This window comes from Hippopotamus amphibius, chromosome 1, assembly GCF_030028045.1.
Source record: "Hippopotamus amphibius kiboko isolate mHipAmp2 chromosome 1, mHipAmp2.hap2, whole genome shotgun sequence".
Lineage (NCBI taxonomy): Eukaryota > Metazoa > Chordata > Mammalia > Artiodactyla > Hippopotamidae > Hippopotamus > Hippopotamus amphibius.
Window position 1 is genome coordinate 231804147 of NC_080186.1, and position 17749 is coordinate 231821895.

Genomic DNA, 17749 nt, shown 5'->3' on the forward strand with positions numbered 1-17749 from the left:
TATCTAATGCATTATGAAGAGCTACTGTTGGCCAGGCACTGTGCTCAGTGCTACATATACGTTGTCTCATGTAAACCTTGTGGTGGATTGTCTGCAAAGAGAGCAGCCAAAACTCCTGCCATCCCTGTAGGCACTTAACACTCCTCCTATCAAGAGTGGAGTCTATTTCCCCTCCCCTTGAACTTGTGCTGGCTTTATGACCTGCTTTGACCAACAGAGTGTAGCAAAAGTAGTATGAGTTCCAGAGATCAGGTCTCAAAAGGTTCTGCACTTCTGTTTTTATTCACTTGGAGCCCTGAGCTGCCATGCTAGAAGTCTAGCTACTCTGCTGGAGAAACCAGATGGAGAGGCCCAATCAGCCCCCCAGGTGTTCTGGCCATCCCAGGTGTGAGTGATTTTGAATCATCCAGCCCCAGGTGAGGCTAGGCAAGATGAACAGAAAAAGTACTCAACTGAGCCCAACCCAGAATGCAGAATTGTGAGCAAATAAATTGTTATCTGGAGCCCCTAAGTTTTGGGGTAATTTGTCACACAGCCATAGATGAAAGAAATTGTCCTTTTAATTCTATGACGTAGGAATCATTATTCTTCCAAGTCTGCAGAGGAGGAACCAAGGTTCAGGCTGGTTAAGGAACATGTCCAACATGTGACCAGTCAATAACTTGAGCTGGGATTTCAAACCAGGTGTGTCTGATTACAGACTGTCAGCCTTCAATCTCATGTCATTCTGTCTCTGAAAAGAGAACTCACGCCCCTGAGTCACCCAGAACTTGTTAGTCTGTAGAGAAGCACTCCATGCTGCTTCTTGGGGGGTCAGATCCCCAAACGAATCTTCAGGAATATAGAGAAATCTGTGGATTAATAATGGTCAACAAAACCCGAAAGAGGAGGTATGCACACATTGAGGGAGGAGTATTTCAATCTTAGGTACAAGTTATCCCACTTCTGCATTTTCATCATAGACAGTAAATCACCTGGAAAGGACAACTCAGGTATCTCCAGTGCAGAAATATGTCCCCCATGGAATGCTGGATGAGGCTTTGGTTTACTGTCTGAGAATATCTTTAGCCAGCCTAACACAAGTGTCCCCAAAGTGTCTTTATCCTTTTTGTTGGTTGGAATTAAAGTCATTCTCTCCCAGAGGTTTTCTTCCTTCTGTGCCCAACGTGTGAAGAGATCAATTTCTGCTTTTAATCCAGGCACTAATAGTGACTGTATAAACTGGCCAGACCTTGGAGGAGAATTTACTGGAGACCTAAGTAAGATGTTTAGGAACTCCAAGACCTTCATTTTAATCCAATCTTGAATACAAGCATTGTGATGGTATCTAGAGTGTTTCTTAGAGTCTTTTCCAAAGGAAAAAAATAGGTCTACTCAAGGTCATAGTAATGGAATCTAGTTCCAAAGACTGATTTTGGCAACTGAAGAAGTTTGTATGCCTTTGTTATGACAATTAAAAGATCCAACTCTATCATCTCTCACAAGATCCAAAATCAGTGTTCTTTAAATTCTATTGCTTTGTTTGATTATTCTAGTACATTGTTTTTGGCCCTCTTGTTGTGCTTTAAATCTATATCTTTCTGGCTAGGTGCTATGCGAGTTGTATTTGTCTGTGCTTTCCACACCACAGAAACATTTTTCCAAAGGAGAAATGACAGCATCAAAAGCACATCACAGTTCTGTTAGCTCACGGCCTCAGCTTCCCATTGTGCATGTACATTTGCTTCCATAAAAATTAGCTGCTTATACTTTAAGAATTTAGAAAAACAATAAATTTAACAAAGCAGTTACCAGGTATCACTGAAATTGCAGGTTTGAAAATTCTCTCTCTATCTTAGTTTTGGGGCGAAAGATTAAAATGAAAGTATTGTGGTTAAAAACTAGAACAAAATTAAAAACTGGTAGAGTAAGATCAATGAAGCTAACACATCACATGCATGGGGGATAACAGCAAGGTACTTCCCAAATTAGAGTTAATGAGAAATGAAATTAGGTAGATTCAAAATGTAATAGATGAGTCCAACCACTTGTACAAATGATATAACAAAGAAATTGTCTTTAATATTAACCAAAGAATTTGGAAAATACCCAAAATCTAGTCAAGGAGGCTTGCATTTCAGGGAGGCATGTTAAATGATGCAACCACGAAAATATCAGCTAGGGGTCAGACATTCAAATGCCCAAAGGGACCATGCAGGTGATATAAATATGTAAATCAAGGTGAACTTAAAAAAATAGCAACCTATGGACTGGGATATTTGCAAATCATAGATCCTATAAAAGGCCAATATCTAGAATACATTAAAAAAAATTTCTTGGAATTCCCTGGCAGTCCAGTGATTAGGACTCTGCGCTCTCACTGCTGAGGGCCCAGGTTCTACCCCTGGTAGGGGAAATGAGATTCCACAAGCCATACAGCATGGCCAAACAAATAAACAAAAAGCTTCTATAACTCAACAATAATAAAAAAGCAAATAACTCAATTAAAAAATGGGTAAAGAACTTGACTAGATATTTCCCCAAAGAAGACCTACGAGTGGCCAACAAGTATTGATAAATGAAAAGACACTTAACATTACTAATTGTTACAAAAATGTAAGTCAAAATCACACTGAGATATCTTTTCACACCCATTAGAATGGCTACTATCAAAGAAGCAGAACATAACAAGTGTTGGCAAGGATGTGGAGAAATTGGAATCCTTGTGCGCTGTTGCGGGAATGTAAAGTGTAGTCATTGTGGGAAACTATGGTGGTTCATAAAAAAAATTCAAAATAGATACAGCAATTCCACTTATGGGTGTGTATATATATATATATATATATATATATATATATATACACCCCAAAGAATTGAAAGCAGGTATTCAAAAGTTATTTGTACACCCATGTTCATAGCTGCATTATTCTTTTATTTATTTATTTATTTATTTTATTTTTATTTTTATTTTTTTTAATTTATTTATTTTTTGGGGGGGTACACCAGGTTCAATCATCCATTTTTATACACATATCCCCATCTTCCCTCCCTTCCTTGACGCCCCCCCCAAGCCCCCCCCACCCTCCCCACCCCAGTCCTCAAAGGCATCTTCCATCCTCGAGTTGGACTCCCTTTGTTATACAACAACTTCCCACTGACTATTTTACAGTTGGTAGTATATATATGTCTGTGTTACTCTCTCGCTTCGTCTCAGTTTCCCCTTCACCCCCCGCCCCCTCCCATACCTCGAGTTCTCCAGTCCATTCTCTGTATCGCTGCATTATTCTTGATAGCCAAAAGATGGAAGCAACCCAAGTGTCCATCAACAGATGAATGGATACACAAAATGTGGTATATACATACAATGGAAACTATTCAGCCTTAAGAGGAAGGAAATTCTTTTTTTAAAATTAATTAATTAATTAATTTTTATTGGCTGTGTTGGGTCTTCATTGCTGCACATGGGCATTCTCTAGTTGCGGCGAGCAGAGGCTACTCTTCATTGTGGTGTGCGGGCTCCTCATTGTGGTGGCTTCTCTTGTTGCAGAGCACAGGCTCTAGGTGTGTGGGCTTCAGTAGTTGCGGTACATGGGCTCAATTGTTGTGGCTCACGGGCTCTAGGGCGAAGGCTCAATAGTTGTGGCGCACAGGCCTAGTTCCTCCACGGCATATGGTATCTTCCTGGGGCAAGGACTGAACCTGTGTCCCCTGCATTGGCAGGTGGATTCTTAACCTCTGGGCAACCTAGGAAGTCCCCAAAAGGAAGGAAATTCTGACACATGCTACCACATGGATGAATCTTAAGGACACTATGCTAAGAGAAATAAGCCAGTCACAAAAAGGTAAATACTGGATAACTGCACTTACATGAGGTACCTTGAGTAGTCAAACTCACAGAGACCAAAAGCACAATTGTGGTTGCCAAGGGCTTGAGGGAGAGGGTAATATAGGGACTTGTTTAATGGGTGCAGAGTTTCAGATTTGCAAGATGAAAAGAGTTCTGGAGATTAGTTGCCCAACAATGTGAAGGAATGTAATCAACACTCAACTGTCTACTTAAAAATGATTAAGATGACAAAATTTATCTTCTGTGTATTTTCCCACAAGTAAAAATAGCAAGAACAACAACAGTGTATCTGCCAGTAGACTTCAGTAAAGGAGAGACAATAAGGAGAAGTGAGAAATATGGTAATTACACATATGTCTTAGCTGGTGACCAGCTAGCGTCAGAAGTTTCTTGGGTTTAGCTAATTGCCGCTGCCCGGGAACGTGGGTCCAGTGTTATCTAATGCTCTAGTTTTTTTTAATCTGAAATTTCATTAAAATATCCTGAAAATTATTGTCAACCGATTTAAATATTTAAAAAGTTCTGTGCAAAGATAAGCAAAATGTTGATAACTGCAGAGGCTGGGTGATGGGCATCCACTGACTCATTATATACTCCCTCTCCTTTTCTCTATGTTTGAAAATTTTATAATAAAAGGTTGAAAAAGAAAGCCTATGTTGCCCAAATAAAATTCGTCAGCTGGCCATGGGCTATAAATTTTTTTTAAAAACAGGGAAGAGGTGACTCTGTGATAAGACAGCTCTTCCATTTCTATTTCTTTTTATACATTTATTTATTTATTTAATTTGTTTATTGGCTGCATTGGGTCTTCGTTGCTGCACACGGGCTTTATCTGCGGCAAGTGGGGGGGCTACTCTTCATTGTGGTGTGTGGGCTCCTCATTGCGGCAGCTTCTCTTGTTGAGGAGCACGGGTTCTAGGCACGTGGGCTTCAGTAGTTGTGGCACATGGGCTCAATAGCTGTGGCTCATGGGCTCCAGAGCGCAAGCTCAATAGTTGTGGCACCTGGGCTTCGTTGCTCCGTGGCATGTGGAATCTTCTTGGAGCAGAGCTTGAACCTGGGTTCCCTGCATTGGCAGGCAGATTCTTAAACACTGTGCCACCTAGGAAGTCCCCATGGGCTATAAAGTGATCGTAGTGCTAAGCACTAAGAATACAAGTTTCTTGAGAGCAGGAATCTCTCCTCAGTGACTAGAAAGGTGCTGGAAGCAGTCAATTAGTGTTTGTGGAATTAATGAATGAAGGAAAGAGAGCACATCTTTCAACAGCACCTGTGCAGGCATTGTGTTGGGCACTTAACACTATTGCTGTATAATTGTGCTTTATTTTTTTCTAAAGAAAGATTTAGCATATACAGAATGGTCTGAATTGCCTGTATAAAAGATGAGTTCAGAGAGACTGTGTTTGTTTTCTCTTGCTGCTGTAGCAAATTACCATAAATTTAGTGGCTTAAAACAGCACGTATTTGTTATCTTAAAGTTTTGGAGGTCAGAAATCCCAAATGGGTCTCGCTGGGCTAAAATCAAGATGTTCAGCAGGACTACCTTCCCTCTGAAGGCTCCATGGGAGAATCTATTTCCTTGTCTTTTCCAGTTTCTACAAGCTGCCTGCAGTCCTTGGCTTGTGGCTCCTTCCTTTATCTTCAAAGCCAGCAACAGCTGATCCAGTCTTTCTCAGCTTGCATCACTCTGACACTGACACTTCTACCTGCCTTCCCACATTTAAGGACGCTGTGACTACATTGGCCCACCCAACTAATCCAGAGTAATCGCTCTCTCTTTTTTTAAGGTCAGCTGATTAGCAACCTTAATTCCATCTGTTATCTTTAATTCCTCCTTTACATAGAATGCAACATATTTATAGGTTCCAGGGGTTAGGATATAGACATCTTTGGGAAGGGCATTATTCTGCCTTCCCATAGACTAGAGTTGGTACCATGCCTCCATATCTGAGCAGAAAGAGGGCACACTAGCCACTGAGAGGATGCCCACAGTGCAGACAGGTGGACCTTTCATACACAGGTATGTCTCTCTCTCATACATATACGTATCTTTCTTTCATAGATAGGCATATCTGTCTTTACAGCTTGATCACAGTAGATATTAAAACCATATAATTTCTCCTGTTCTAATACCAGATTCAACCAGTTGTTATGATTTTACCCGTGTACATACTTTTTTCAAGATACGGAATATTCTGACCAGGTAATATTAATGCCTTCTCCACTTGGCAGTTATACCTTTGGGATGCTGGTTTTAGCCTTTGGTACATTTCTTGGACAAATGAGAAGCTGATTCTCTTGGTATATAAAAAAAGGTGGAGTTTTTGAACTTGAGGACTCAATTCTAGATTGTGGTGAACATAGCAAAGTTCTGCCATGACATGTGGCTGTTCTCCAGTCACCACCTGTCTGTCTCACTGGACATTTCTTATAAACAAAGCAAGGACCATTAGTCATCACAAATGGAAGTTAAAATGACTTATGACTTTTATACAAAGATGACGTGATAGACAAAGAAGGAGCGCTCTGCCTCGCGTATCGAAGCAAGAGCAAAGACTTTTAAGGCCAAGAAGGCACGTGGAAAGGCAGCCACAGCCTCCAGGAGGCCCAACAGTTATTCGTCTTCCTGGAGTACAACACGCTGTGGCTCCAAAGGCAGCCTAAGGGCCAAGGAACACACTCGATCACAAAGAGGATGGAGAGCAACACACTGGTTTTTCCTGTAGCTTCCCAGGCTGACAAGCCACAGGTCAAGCACTCTTTGAAAAGTCCTCATGACGTTGACATGGCTGAAACTAACACTTTGATCAGGCCTGATGGCGCATACATTCAACTGGCCCTTGACTCTGGTGATTTAACACTGCCAGCAAATTGGGATCGTCTAAACAGTTCTAAACATTTTTACTATTCAAAATAAAGTTGGGCGGTGGTGCCCATTATAAGTAGGAACAGTTACTTCTGACAGAAAAAACTTTAATATGTGCAAATTCTTTCATACGTGCAACTCATAGTATTTTGATGTATTAGTTTCAAATTTCTCTCCATATTTTCCACGGTTCTTCCCTCATTCACGCAGAGAGCTGGTTCTTTGCTTCTTTAACAGTGCAGAAAACACAAGCCTGTCAGACCTCTTGCCTGTATCTCCAAAATCTCATTTCCACAAGGGAAATGAGAGTTTTCCAGAAGTAGAAGGGAAAGGGTGTGTGGGACAAAGGGCTTGGATGAAGCTGTTGAGGGAGGAGCAGGTCCTTTATCCGGACTGCAGAGAGATGCTCCAGGCTGCAGGGCAGAGAGACGAAGTCTCTGGGGTTTTCTGAGCAGCTGCAAGCCCCACGGTGCTCCTAGGCAGCATCTTCAAGAGGATGCAGCAAGAGTCCCAAGAGAAATGACCGCATGGGACACATAAGGCAGGGATTGCAAACTCAAATAACTGCACGGCCAGGAAAGTTCCACTAATCAGCCAAAGGGCTGTCAGGAATGAAGCTGCTACTTAGTTCCAGGCTAGAGTCGTCAGGTAAGGATGTGGAACCCGAGTAACCATACCTCCCAGTTTAAAAAATTAATAAATCTGGATGTTGTAAAACAAATCTCCTGGTTTTAATTAATTCACACGTCTAAACGCCACTCTGTGGGCCAAAATAAAAATCATCTGCAGAGTCCCATGTCTGGAGTGTGACAGGATTGCACAGAGCTACCGGGCTGGAACGAGCTATTTGGACAGGAACTAGGGCCAGCTCCACTGTGGCCTGTGTACAGAGATAGCCAATGACCAGGGGACCCTACTCCACCCCCGCTGCTTTGAATCCATTAGAGCTTTCTCTGTGGGCATATATCTAGGTGAAACACAAAGAGAGGCTGAGGTTCATTTCTCATCAGATAGATCTTGAAGAAATAATTAAATTCATTCATAAAAAGTAATGGATTGTGCTATATCTTTCAGGCATGGGTTTATGGGCTGAGATTTGTGCCTGTTACACAATTAAAGACATCAAAACCCCCGTAATCAGGCCCATGTCCTACCTTACAACCTTTTCTCCACTTCAGTCCATCCTCATGCTAAGTGAACTCACTCACACTGTATTCTTTGATGACAAAGCCAGAAGGATCATTCCCTTTATGTGCCCTCACATTCCCCAAGGGCTTTGCTTACTCTGTTCCTTCTCCTGGGATGCCCTTCTCCACCCTCATTTCTGCCTACCAAAAATGATCATCTTTTGAAAAAGCGCAGAATTCTACTCAGAATCCATCTTTTCCCCGTCTGTTCTCAGGAGCAAGTTGCCTTGACTGTACTGTGACACTTCAGGTGGTGGCCTTGTGTTATACTTAGTTGTAAATGTTGCCCTTTCTTTGTGGATGAGACGTGTCTTGTGATCTTTGCTTCTTCCACGGGCCCCCAAATAGGCCTGGAAAGTGATGTCTGACTGAACTTGAATGATGACGTGTTGTGGCTTAGGAGATGCAGAGATGTGACTTTTCTTAGAGTATGGAAACCAAACAATAAGTTACATTGTTTCTGTGGTGGACACTGCCATGCACTGCCTAGACCCCTTTCAGAAAGGAAGAACTTGTTCCCCCAGCTGCCAGGAGTGTTGGGAGGAGTCCGGCCTCAGCTGTCAGCCCTCTTTGGTGACTGCATGGGGTTCAAGAAAAACTGTCTCGCTTAAGATCACCCGTCCTTTCAGGGCTGGTCTGCAGCCAGTGCCTAATAAACATGGGGCATAAAGGCTGACTTTCTCTCCCCAGCTCTGGACCACTCCGAAGGGCCAACCATCTGCAGGATAACTTTGTGGGGTCCGCTAACACCTTTGTGGGGCCTGCATCTCAGCTAGATTTCCTAATCCCACCTTCCACCTTCCTTTCCTCGGGTGCTGATCCTGAGAGCAGTCCCTAATAAGGACATTACGTGCTAGCTTCCGTCACAGAGTCAATTTCTGGGAAACCCAACCTGAAAAAGGTCTCATGTCAATTAGCTACTGTTTTCTTGTAAATTTACTGCTGTTCATACAGACAACAGAAATGTCAAATTCACATTAATTATGTTTATTTTGTAATATAAGTTCCGTGAAAGAGTAAAAGGGAGGAAAGATGAAGGCATAGGGTAGGAAAATAGGTAGTAATTACTGAATTGTAAAAGAACATAAATTAGTGTCATGAATTTAAAATTGAGTTTATTATTATCTCGGCTGCATGAATTAACCTGGTGTGCTGGCAATCACGTCAGTAAAATCAACAGCATGCCCAGCAAAATTTACAGAGTGTTCTAGCTTTTGTGCCGTTTGCTTTGTGTGTCTCTCCTCAATTTTCTTCAATCAACAGCCCTTTGCCACGAAAGTTTCGGTTTTGGTTTCTCACCAGGAGCAGCCAGGCCATACATCTTCCGTGGGGAAAAAAAGAAATTCAGTGAATTCCCTTTAGTAGCTTCATCTCGAAATGTGCTTGACAAAGATAAGGAAGAAGACTCATCTATGTCCAGCCAGTGGGCACCAAAGATGCTGGCAAGATTCTGTCACTTCGTTTTGCTCTTACCTGTGAGCGGTGAGTAAGAGCAGAGATACCAGGAAGGTGGCCGCACAGGCTGACAATGAGCAGGGAGGTGCTGAAGGCCAGGAAGGAGCGGCCGCAGAGCATCCAGAGGTGGAGGGCACAGGAGAGGCGGTGAGTAAGAGCAGAGATATCAGGAAGGAGGCCGCCCAGGCTGACGGTGAGCAGGGAGAGGCTGACGGTGAGCAGGGAGGTGCTGAAGGCCAGGAAGGAGGGGCCGCAGAGCATCCAGAGGTGGAGGGCACAGGAGAGGCCAGGGTGCCACCTGGGACGCTGTAAGCTCTTGATCGCTAACATTCCAGGGTGCAGGGTCTGGATCAGACTGCTTGGATTCAAAACCCTGGCTTTGTCTCTCGCTGTGTGACCTTGAACAAGCTCACTTCACTCTTCTAAACTTCTGTGTCCTGGAACGTAGAATAAGGGTGAGGACCATTCTTACCCCATAGATTTGCCAGGATGAGTAAATGAGTTGTTACCTGGAAGGCACCCGGAGCAATGCCTGGCCATGAAATTGCTTAATGAACGTTAGGCCTGACCTGTCTAGACGGGGAGTTAGAGGCTGACCTCCCTGGGCCCCCAGGAATGACCAAAGTGCATTGGAAACAGCACCAGCAAGAGCAGGAGACGATGGCTTACCTTTCATTATATTATTTAATTCAACAGACACTAATTAGCACCCAATAAATGGGGTGATCTGAGGGGACACAAAGATAAGTCAGAGACCCTGTGCCCCCAAAGCCTATTGGCGGGTAAGGAGCATATGGTCACCTGACTTCTGGTGAGTGGAGACCCATCCTTTGAGATTCATAGTGGAGTGAGGGTCGGGGTGACACTGGCCAGGAGTCATTCTGTGCAGAAAGCCCTCCTAGCATGAGGCCACAGGTGTAGGGCAAAGAGCACAGGTGTTGGAGTAAGACAGGCCTGACTGGGAATCCCTGGTTTGCTTTGAGCAGGCAAATTTGAGCATTGCTGAGCCTCAAGTAGCTTCATCTGTAAAATGGGGATGACATTTACTTTATAGGATTGTTGTAATAATTGAGATGATGCAGATTAAATGCCTGTACAGATACTTAGTCAGCATTAATTCACTGAACAAACATTTATTGAGTACCTATTCTTTCAGGTGCTGTGCTAGATGGTGGTGACATCAACCAAAACAAAACAAAAAAAGACCTGTGTATTTGGGAAGGAAAAAAAAATTCAGAAAGAGAGAATATGTCCAGAAAGATTTGCTGATAATATATTAGAGTGCTTACTGTTGCCAAGAGCTATGGCAAGTGGAATGCTTTACACAGGTTAACCGGTTTGATTTTCATATGATAAGCACTTATGAATTGGTCAGTGTTGTCCCCTATTATCCCCATTTTACAGGCAAGAGGCTAGAGAAGAGGCAAGACAGGTAGGTGGTGTTCAGATCGCAGTGAATCTCAGAGCATAGGTCAGGCAAAAGGTTTGAGTCCCATACTGGATGCTGTGTTTGCCCCTCTCAATCCTCTCTCCACTCAGCCCTGCTGTGCTCAAGGCCCAGGAGGCAGACCTGTGAGGGCTGTACCACGGGCTCTGTGCCTGTCTTCCACTGGGCTTCAGTCACTGGTTATTCCCGAAGAGGACCCAGGGATGAGCCGAGGTCAGGACACTGATTCCCCTGGCTCCCTCCCCATAAGCTGAATTTAACAGGCTGTGCTCCTTACCAAAGGCCACTTCTTTTCTAAGGGAGACCAACTTCACATGACTCTCCCCTCTCGGTTCCAATTTATGCTCCCTCCCCTCAGATCTCTGCACTTGAGGACCTACATCCAGGCTGCCACGAGCACTGGATCCCTGCACTATTCCTTGTGGATTTCCCCACATCCACAACTTTGTAAACAGTACTGTTGATGAAAAAATTAATCAGTCTAAGAAATAGAAAATTTTATTTAAGCCAAACCGACGATTATAACCCGGGAATAGCCTCTCGGAAACCTCCAAGAATTGTTCCTCCTGTTAGAGGTCAAAGCACAGTTGCGTAAGATTTTGAGACAGAGGGCTATGCATTAAATGACATATTATTGACAGGTTATACAATCCAGGTCTGCGGTACAAAGTGGGCAGTGGGTCATGGGTCATCATGGCCTCTTAGAAGATTGAGAAGGAAGGTTATCTCCTAAGGAGTTGTGGCCCTTGATGAGATTAAGAAGGAATGTTATCTCCTAGGGAGCTCTGGTTAATGCAGATGCACAATACACAGTAAAGGGGAGGGAAAAGGCCCAAACGGGCAAAGAAGAAATTTCTCATCTTGCCATAAAATATGAATTCTATTACATCAGTCCCTTTTAAAACTAACCCATATATTTTCCATCTTCACTGCCACTTCCCCAGTCCAGGCTGCCCCTTTAGTAGATGACTACAACAGTATCCTAGTTTGTTTTACTGCATCCACTCTCTTTTTTTTTGGGGGGGGGGGAGGATTGAGGGAAGGGCATAAAAATGAAATGATACCTTCACTCTGCACTCTGCTCTTGATACCCTGCAATCTAGTCTCCAGATAACATCAAAGTGATTTTTAAAAATATATAAATCAGATAATATCACCACTACCCTACCCCCACAATGCTTAAAAACCCTCAGTTGTGTCCTGTGGCTCTAAATCCAAAGATCAAAATCCTTAACATGGTGTGCAGGAAACTGCTTTTCCATTTTCATCCATTTTCATTTCATTACATTTACCATATCCACTCACAATGGTCTTCTCTCCAACTTTTTCAATCACAGGCTCCTTCCTTACTCAAGGCTCCAGAGCTTGGTATTTCCTCTGACCAGGGCATTCTTCTCTCCTCTCTTTGCCTAATTAACTCCTTCTTCTCTTTCAGATCTCAGATCACCTTAGTTCCTCAGGGAAGCCATCCCTGACTGCCCAGTTAGGATTCTTTACTGTTTCCGTTCCAAGTGATGAAAGAAAAAAAGAAAGGAAGGAAGGAAGAAAGGAAAGAGAAAAAAAGGAAGGAATGAAGAGAGAGAAAGAGAGGGAGGGAGAGAGAGAGGGAGGGAGGAAGGGAGGGAGAAAGGGAGGAAGGAAGGAGTCAATCACTCAATGGAACTTGCTTAAGCAGGAAGAGGGGAAGGAGCTAAAATGTTTATTGGTAGTTGATGTGAGGCTGGGTCCATGTGTTTAATTAATATCTTTGGAATGCCAGTTTCTTGGCTCTGCTCTCCCCCATTAGTTTTATCCTCAGGTCGTAGCCTCACGTCTCAGGTTGTTCTCCTCCTGCTGTGGCCACCGGCATCCCCAAGTGCCTCGTTTCAGCTCTGCTGGTCAACTGAAGAAGTGCCTCTCATTCTTAATGGCTCCAGGAAAAGTCCCAGTGATCTCGTTGCTCTGACCTGAGTCACATGAAGCATTCTTGAACCAATCACTGTGGTCGTGGGGTTGCAGTACAGGCATACCTCAAAGATACTGTGGGTTTGGTTCCACACCTCCACAATAAAGTGAATGCGGCAATAAAGCAAGTCATGAATTTTTTGGTTTCTTAGTGCATATAAAAATTATGTTTACACCATACTGTAGTCTTTTAAGTGTACAATAGCATTATGCCTAAAAAAAATGTACATACCTTAATTTAAAAATACTTTATTGCTGAAAATATGCTAGCCATCGTTTGATAATGCCGGGTTGCCACAAGCCTTCAGTTGTAAAAAATGCAATATCTGGAAGCGCTGTAAAGTGAAGCACAATGAGATGAGATGTGCCTGTACTTTCATTAGTCAGGACTGGGTCATGTGAGCTTCGGTGAAATCAGTGGTGAGGTCAGTACCTCCTGAGCTACACACTCAGAGGATGGGGAAGGGGTGGTTCTCTAGAGGAAAATTGAAGGGCAGTTTTTAGGAGAAGAGGGAATGTTGGGCAGGTGAAGACAGATGTCTACTCCAGTAGCTTAGATTCTTATTACACACTCTTACAGCACTATGGATTTTTCCCTCATAGTACTGTTCACAACTGTAATTTTACATTTATTTATGTGATGATTTGATTAATGTGTATTTTTCCACTAGGCTGTAAGCTTCACTTGGAGAATCACGTTTTTGTTTTGTTTTACCTTATTATTAAATCCCCAGTGTGTGCCTGCCTCCGCTGGGAGCACAAAGAATATCTCTTGAATAAATGAATGAACTATGTTTTGGATATGTGTTTGGGGATATTATGTCACGGCGATTTTGGAGTTAGACGAATCTGAATTTCAGTGTTGACTCTGTCACTAATTAGACTAATTGATAAATTGACCTACGTTTACTTTCCACATCTGTGAAATTGGAATAATACATGGTTCGTTGGACTATTTTGAGGATTCAATCAGACCATGAATGCAAAAGCTTGGTATACTGTAAGAATTGATTATTCTTTTACTGCACTATTGCCAGGAAAACTAGCTATCCATATACCCATGGCACAACTGCTGTATAGTTTACTCCCCCACCCAGACACTCCTTTAGCCGTAACCATGGCACAGAGCCTAGTATTTTCCAATCCATAAGGCTCCACCCTTTAATCTATCCCTGGAGAAAACTCAAGCTGTGCGATAAGGTTCATGGACCACTCTCCAAGTGACTGCAAGAGAGAGAGACGGACAAGGCTGGTGCAATGAACAACATGCAGCAGGCGGAGGCCTGGTGTGGCGCTTGTCTCTTGCAGGCACTCACTGCTTTGTACATACTCAGCAATCAAACTGATGAACACAATGGCCTTTTACCCCCAGTCCCCACTTGTATGTGCATCCCTGCCCTTGTTTACAGCTTCATCTAACAGAGGGGGTCCACCCCACGCCCAAAGTAATAAGCAGGGAAATGGGTGTCTGTTTCAGACCAGCCTGGGTGCTAAGCACCACAGGCACCTGGTACAACAGGCAGTGAACTGGAAGAAGTGTCAGGCTGAGTGATGCAACAGGAAAGTGTACCACCCCGAGGGGGCTCCTGGCTACCTGCCAGCATTCTGCTCTAGAGGGTGATGCAGTTACCCTTACTCCTCCCTCACGCTCAGTGTGTGGAGGTCAGTAGCAAGTAAAGCACAAGACCTGGAGAGGAAGGGAACACATTTCCTGGAAAGGGCTGGTGTGGGTGTTGAGAGTGGGCAGGACAAGACACTGGAAGGCTGGCATTGTATAAGGACAAAGCTACGAGAGGTTAAAGGTGCCTACAGGAGAGGAATGGGAATGACCCAAACAATTGATATGACTAGTTTTGGCATTGAAGGAGTTGTCAAAGGAGACAGACATGAAAACTAACGATAATACAAAATACAAAATAAAAATTATAATAAAAGCCTGTATAAAGTTCTGTGTGAGAGGGTCAACCTCTGCTTGGAAGAATTAGAAAAGAGTTTAGCAAAGATTTCGAAGAACAGAAGACACTTGGGATAAATTTCAAGCAAGGTGAGGTTTCTTGCATATCTGGTAGATAAGGATGATCTGAGTAGAAGCCACATACGAGCAAAGGTATGGAGGCATAAAAGGGCGACATGGGGTAAGTGCGGGGCAGGTGATTTGGATATAGCTGAAAATGAAACTATGTTTGCAGGAATGGCAGGCATAGATGCTGGACATAGGACAGAGTTCAGGGCCAGGTTGTTCAGAGTCTGGAAGTGGCAGCAGAACATTTAAATTAAGAACGTGGGCTTTAGAGAAACGAAAATTCAGTGCCAGGACAACACATTGTCATTCCAGTCCCACACCTTGGGAAGGGGCTCTCTGTGCAGGAAGTTGTTGGAGGCCTCAGATTCACAAAACAGGCACTCTTCTCTTGGGTCAGCTCCATGGCCTGAATGTTACCTGGTATCTAGTCACTGGCTCAACGACTTTGGGGGTGATATATTATTAGCAAGGTCAGGTCTGATCTGGTTTCTTTGACATAAAGCCAGTTGACCCTATACTACAGATTTACTCTTTTAAGACTTCACTTCTTAATGTTAGAGATGTGAAAAAATTCAGAAAACAGAGGGCTGGGTTGCAGTTGACAATGGTTGCAATAGAAAGCAGAAGCCTGTGTTGCAAGAGACAACATCTGGTGCTTCTATCTTTATTGGATTCCCTCTAAGCTTTACTTTGGTAAGCGCTTGCTTGGAGCACCCCTTTGTTCTTCCACAGAACTTTGGCTCATAGGACACCAACCTCCTCATTTAGGCCAGAAAGGGTCTTCTGGAATGCCTCTGACTTTACAGCTTATGCTGACCTGGCACTAGACCTCAGATCTTCATTGCATTTGCCATGAATCAGACCTTTGAACACACTGCCTGATACGAGACATCTGGGCACTGCGTAGTCTGTGATTAGTTAATGTTTCACGAATGTTGCCAAGTACTTACATACACCTAAGATGTCTTTTTTATTTTATTCCTTTTCATTCTAATTAAAAAAATTTTTTTTTGCTGAAAATATGAGAGTAAGTTGCTGAGATCACTGCCTGTCACCCAGATAGTAAATCTTTTTTCAAAAAATATTTATTGAAATATTATTGATTTACAGTGTTGTGTTAGTTTCAGGTACGCAGCAAAGTGATTCAGATATAGGTATCTATATCTATCTATCTATCATGTATCTATCTACCAATATCTATATACTTTTTAGATTCTTTTCCAGTATAGATTATTACAAGATATTGAGTACAGTTTCCTGTGCTATATAGTAGGTCCTTGTTGGTTAACTACTCCATGTAGTAGTGTGTATATTTTAATCCCAAACTTCTAACTTATCCCCCCCTCCCACTGATAGTAAATCTTAAGAACAAAACACTCAGATATAAAACTGTAGAGTGAGGCTCTAATTCAAGAAATTTAATATTGACAAATATATTATCTAATATATGCTGCATGTTTGTTTTTCACTGATTGCCCCAATATCATCCTTAATAGCAACACCCCCTCCCCCCAATCGACGATTCTGTCACGTCTCATTATTCTGGAACGCTTCTTCAACCTTTCATTGAAATTAAGATATAGTAATAATTTTTATTAATAAACACAAACAGAGTACAAAGAGTGTGAGTAATGAGCCATAAGCTGGGGGTGAATATTTTAACTAGCATTTCATTTCACAACTGGAGGCCTTTGCAAGCGTCCATGCAAGAGATGGTGAGGTTAAACCAACTAACAAGACACAGTTTTCAAAAGAGGCACACAGGGGACTCAGCTGATTTGGTGTTAGAGGTAAATGAGATGAATTTGGGATGACGCCAAGGTTCCTAACTTGTAGCCAGTGTAGACCACGGTGCTGCCCATTGCTAGAAAGAACCCTGGGAGGAATCACGTTGAAGAGGGAGACGGTCAATGAATGCTGGATATGTTAAGTATAACCAGAGTTATTTAGTAGTAAGGTGATCAACTTGCCCTCGCTATCCAAAAGCAGAACGTTCCTATGAAACTTTTCCTAAATCGAAATGGCATAAAGTGAGGAAGCAATGACCTCAGTTCACATCTTGCTAAGGGATGCACAAAATAAATGGAGAGAAAGCAAGGATGCTCACAGACACAGCTGAGAGCTAGGGCAGCGTGGTGCTGAGATGCCGAGTGTAAGCTCCTGGGAAGCAGCTCAGTGGTGCCACTCTAGCTGCTGGGTGCGCTGCCGCTGTAACTGCTTGCTGCAAAGCAAACGCTGAATACTATTTTCACTTTTTGTCTTTTTTTTTTTTTTGGAAAGGAAACTGTCTTCGGATTTCTCTCAGCAAAAACTGCTACTAAGTGGCATAAAGCGGACTTTCCAAAAGTGAGGGATAACTCTATATCAAATTACCTCTCAAACAACCGCAAGCTGTTGATACACTTGCTGTCAGGAACAGAAATGAAATAAAATTCATTATCCATCAAGGTGGTTACCATCACCCCTTCAACCTGTAACTTCTTTACTAGACTCAATATCCATTTTGGGGATTTCACTTCCTTTTAAGCGTCACTTATTTTTCATTCAGTTCCTTACAACCATTTTCCACATCATTAACCCCCCGAGCCCCCGTTCTCCTTGGAGGAGTACTTGAGGTTGGTACACACCTATGCCCACTGCCGGTCACCTGCATGCCCCTCCCAGTCACGTGCACACCCCCCACCCCCGCCGTGATTACGAGCTCGCTGGCCTCCATGGTCACGGGCGCCCCATGCCCAGTTCTCCCGGTCACGTGCACCCCACAGCCCGATCTCTGGGTGACGTACCCCAGGGGAATCTGTGTTACGTGGTTCCAGTCTCCAGGAGGTGTGCACTTCCGCAGCCCTATACCCGGGTCACATGTCACCTGGCCTCCAGTTCACTCCCCCACCCCTGACCTCTGGGTCACGTGTCACCACACTCCTATCTCGGGGCTACATTCCGTCTGGCCTCCAGGTCACGTGCCTGCCCTGCCAGGTCATGTAACCCCCCACCCTCATCT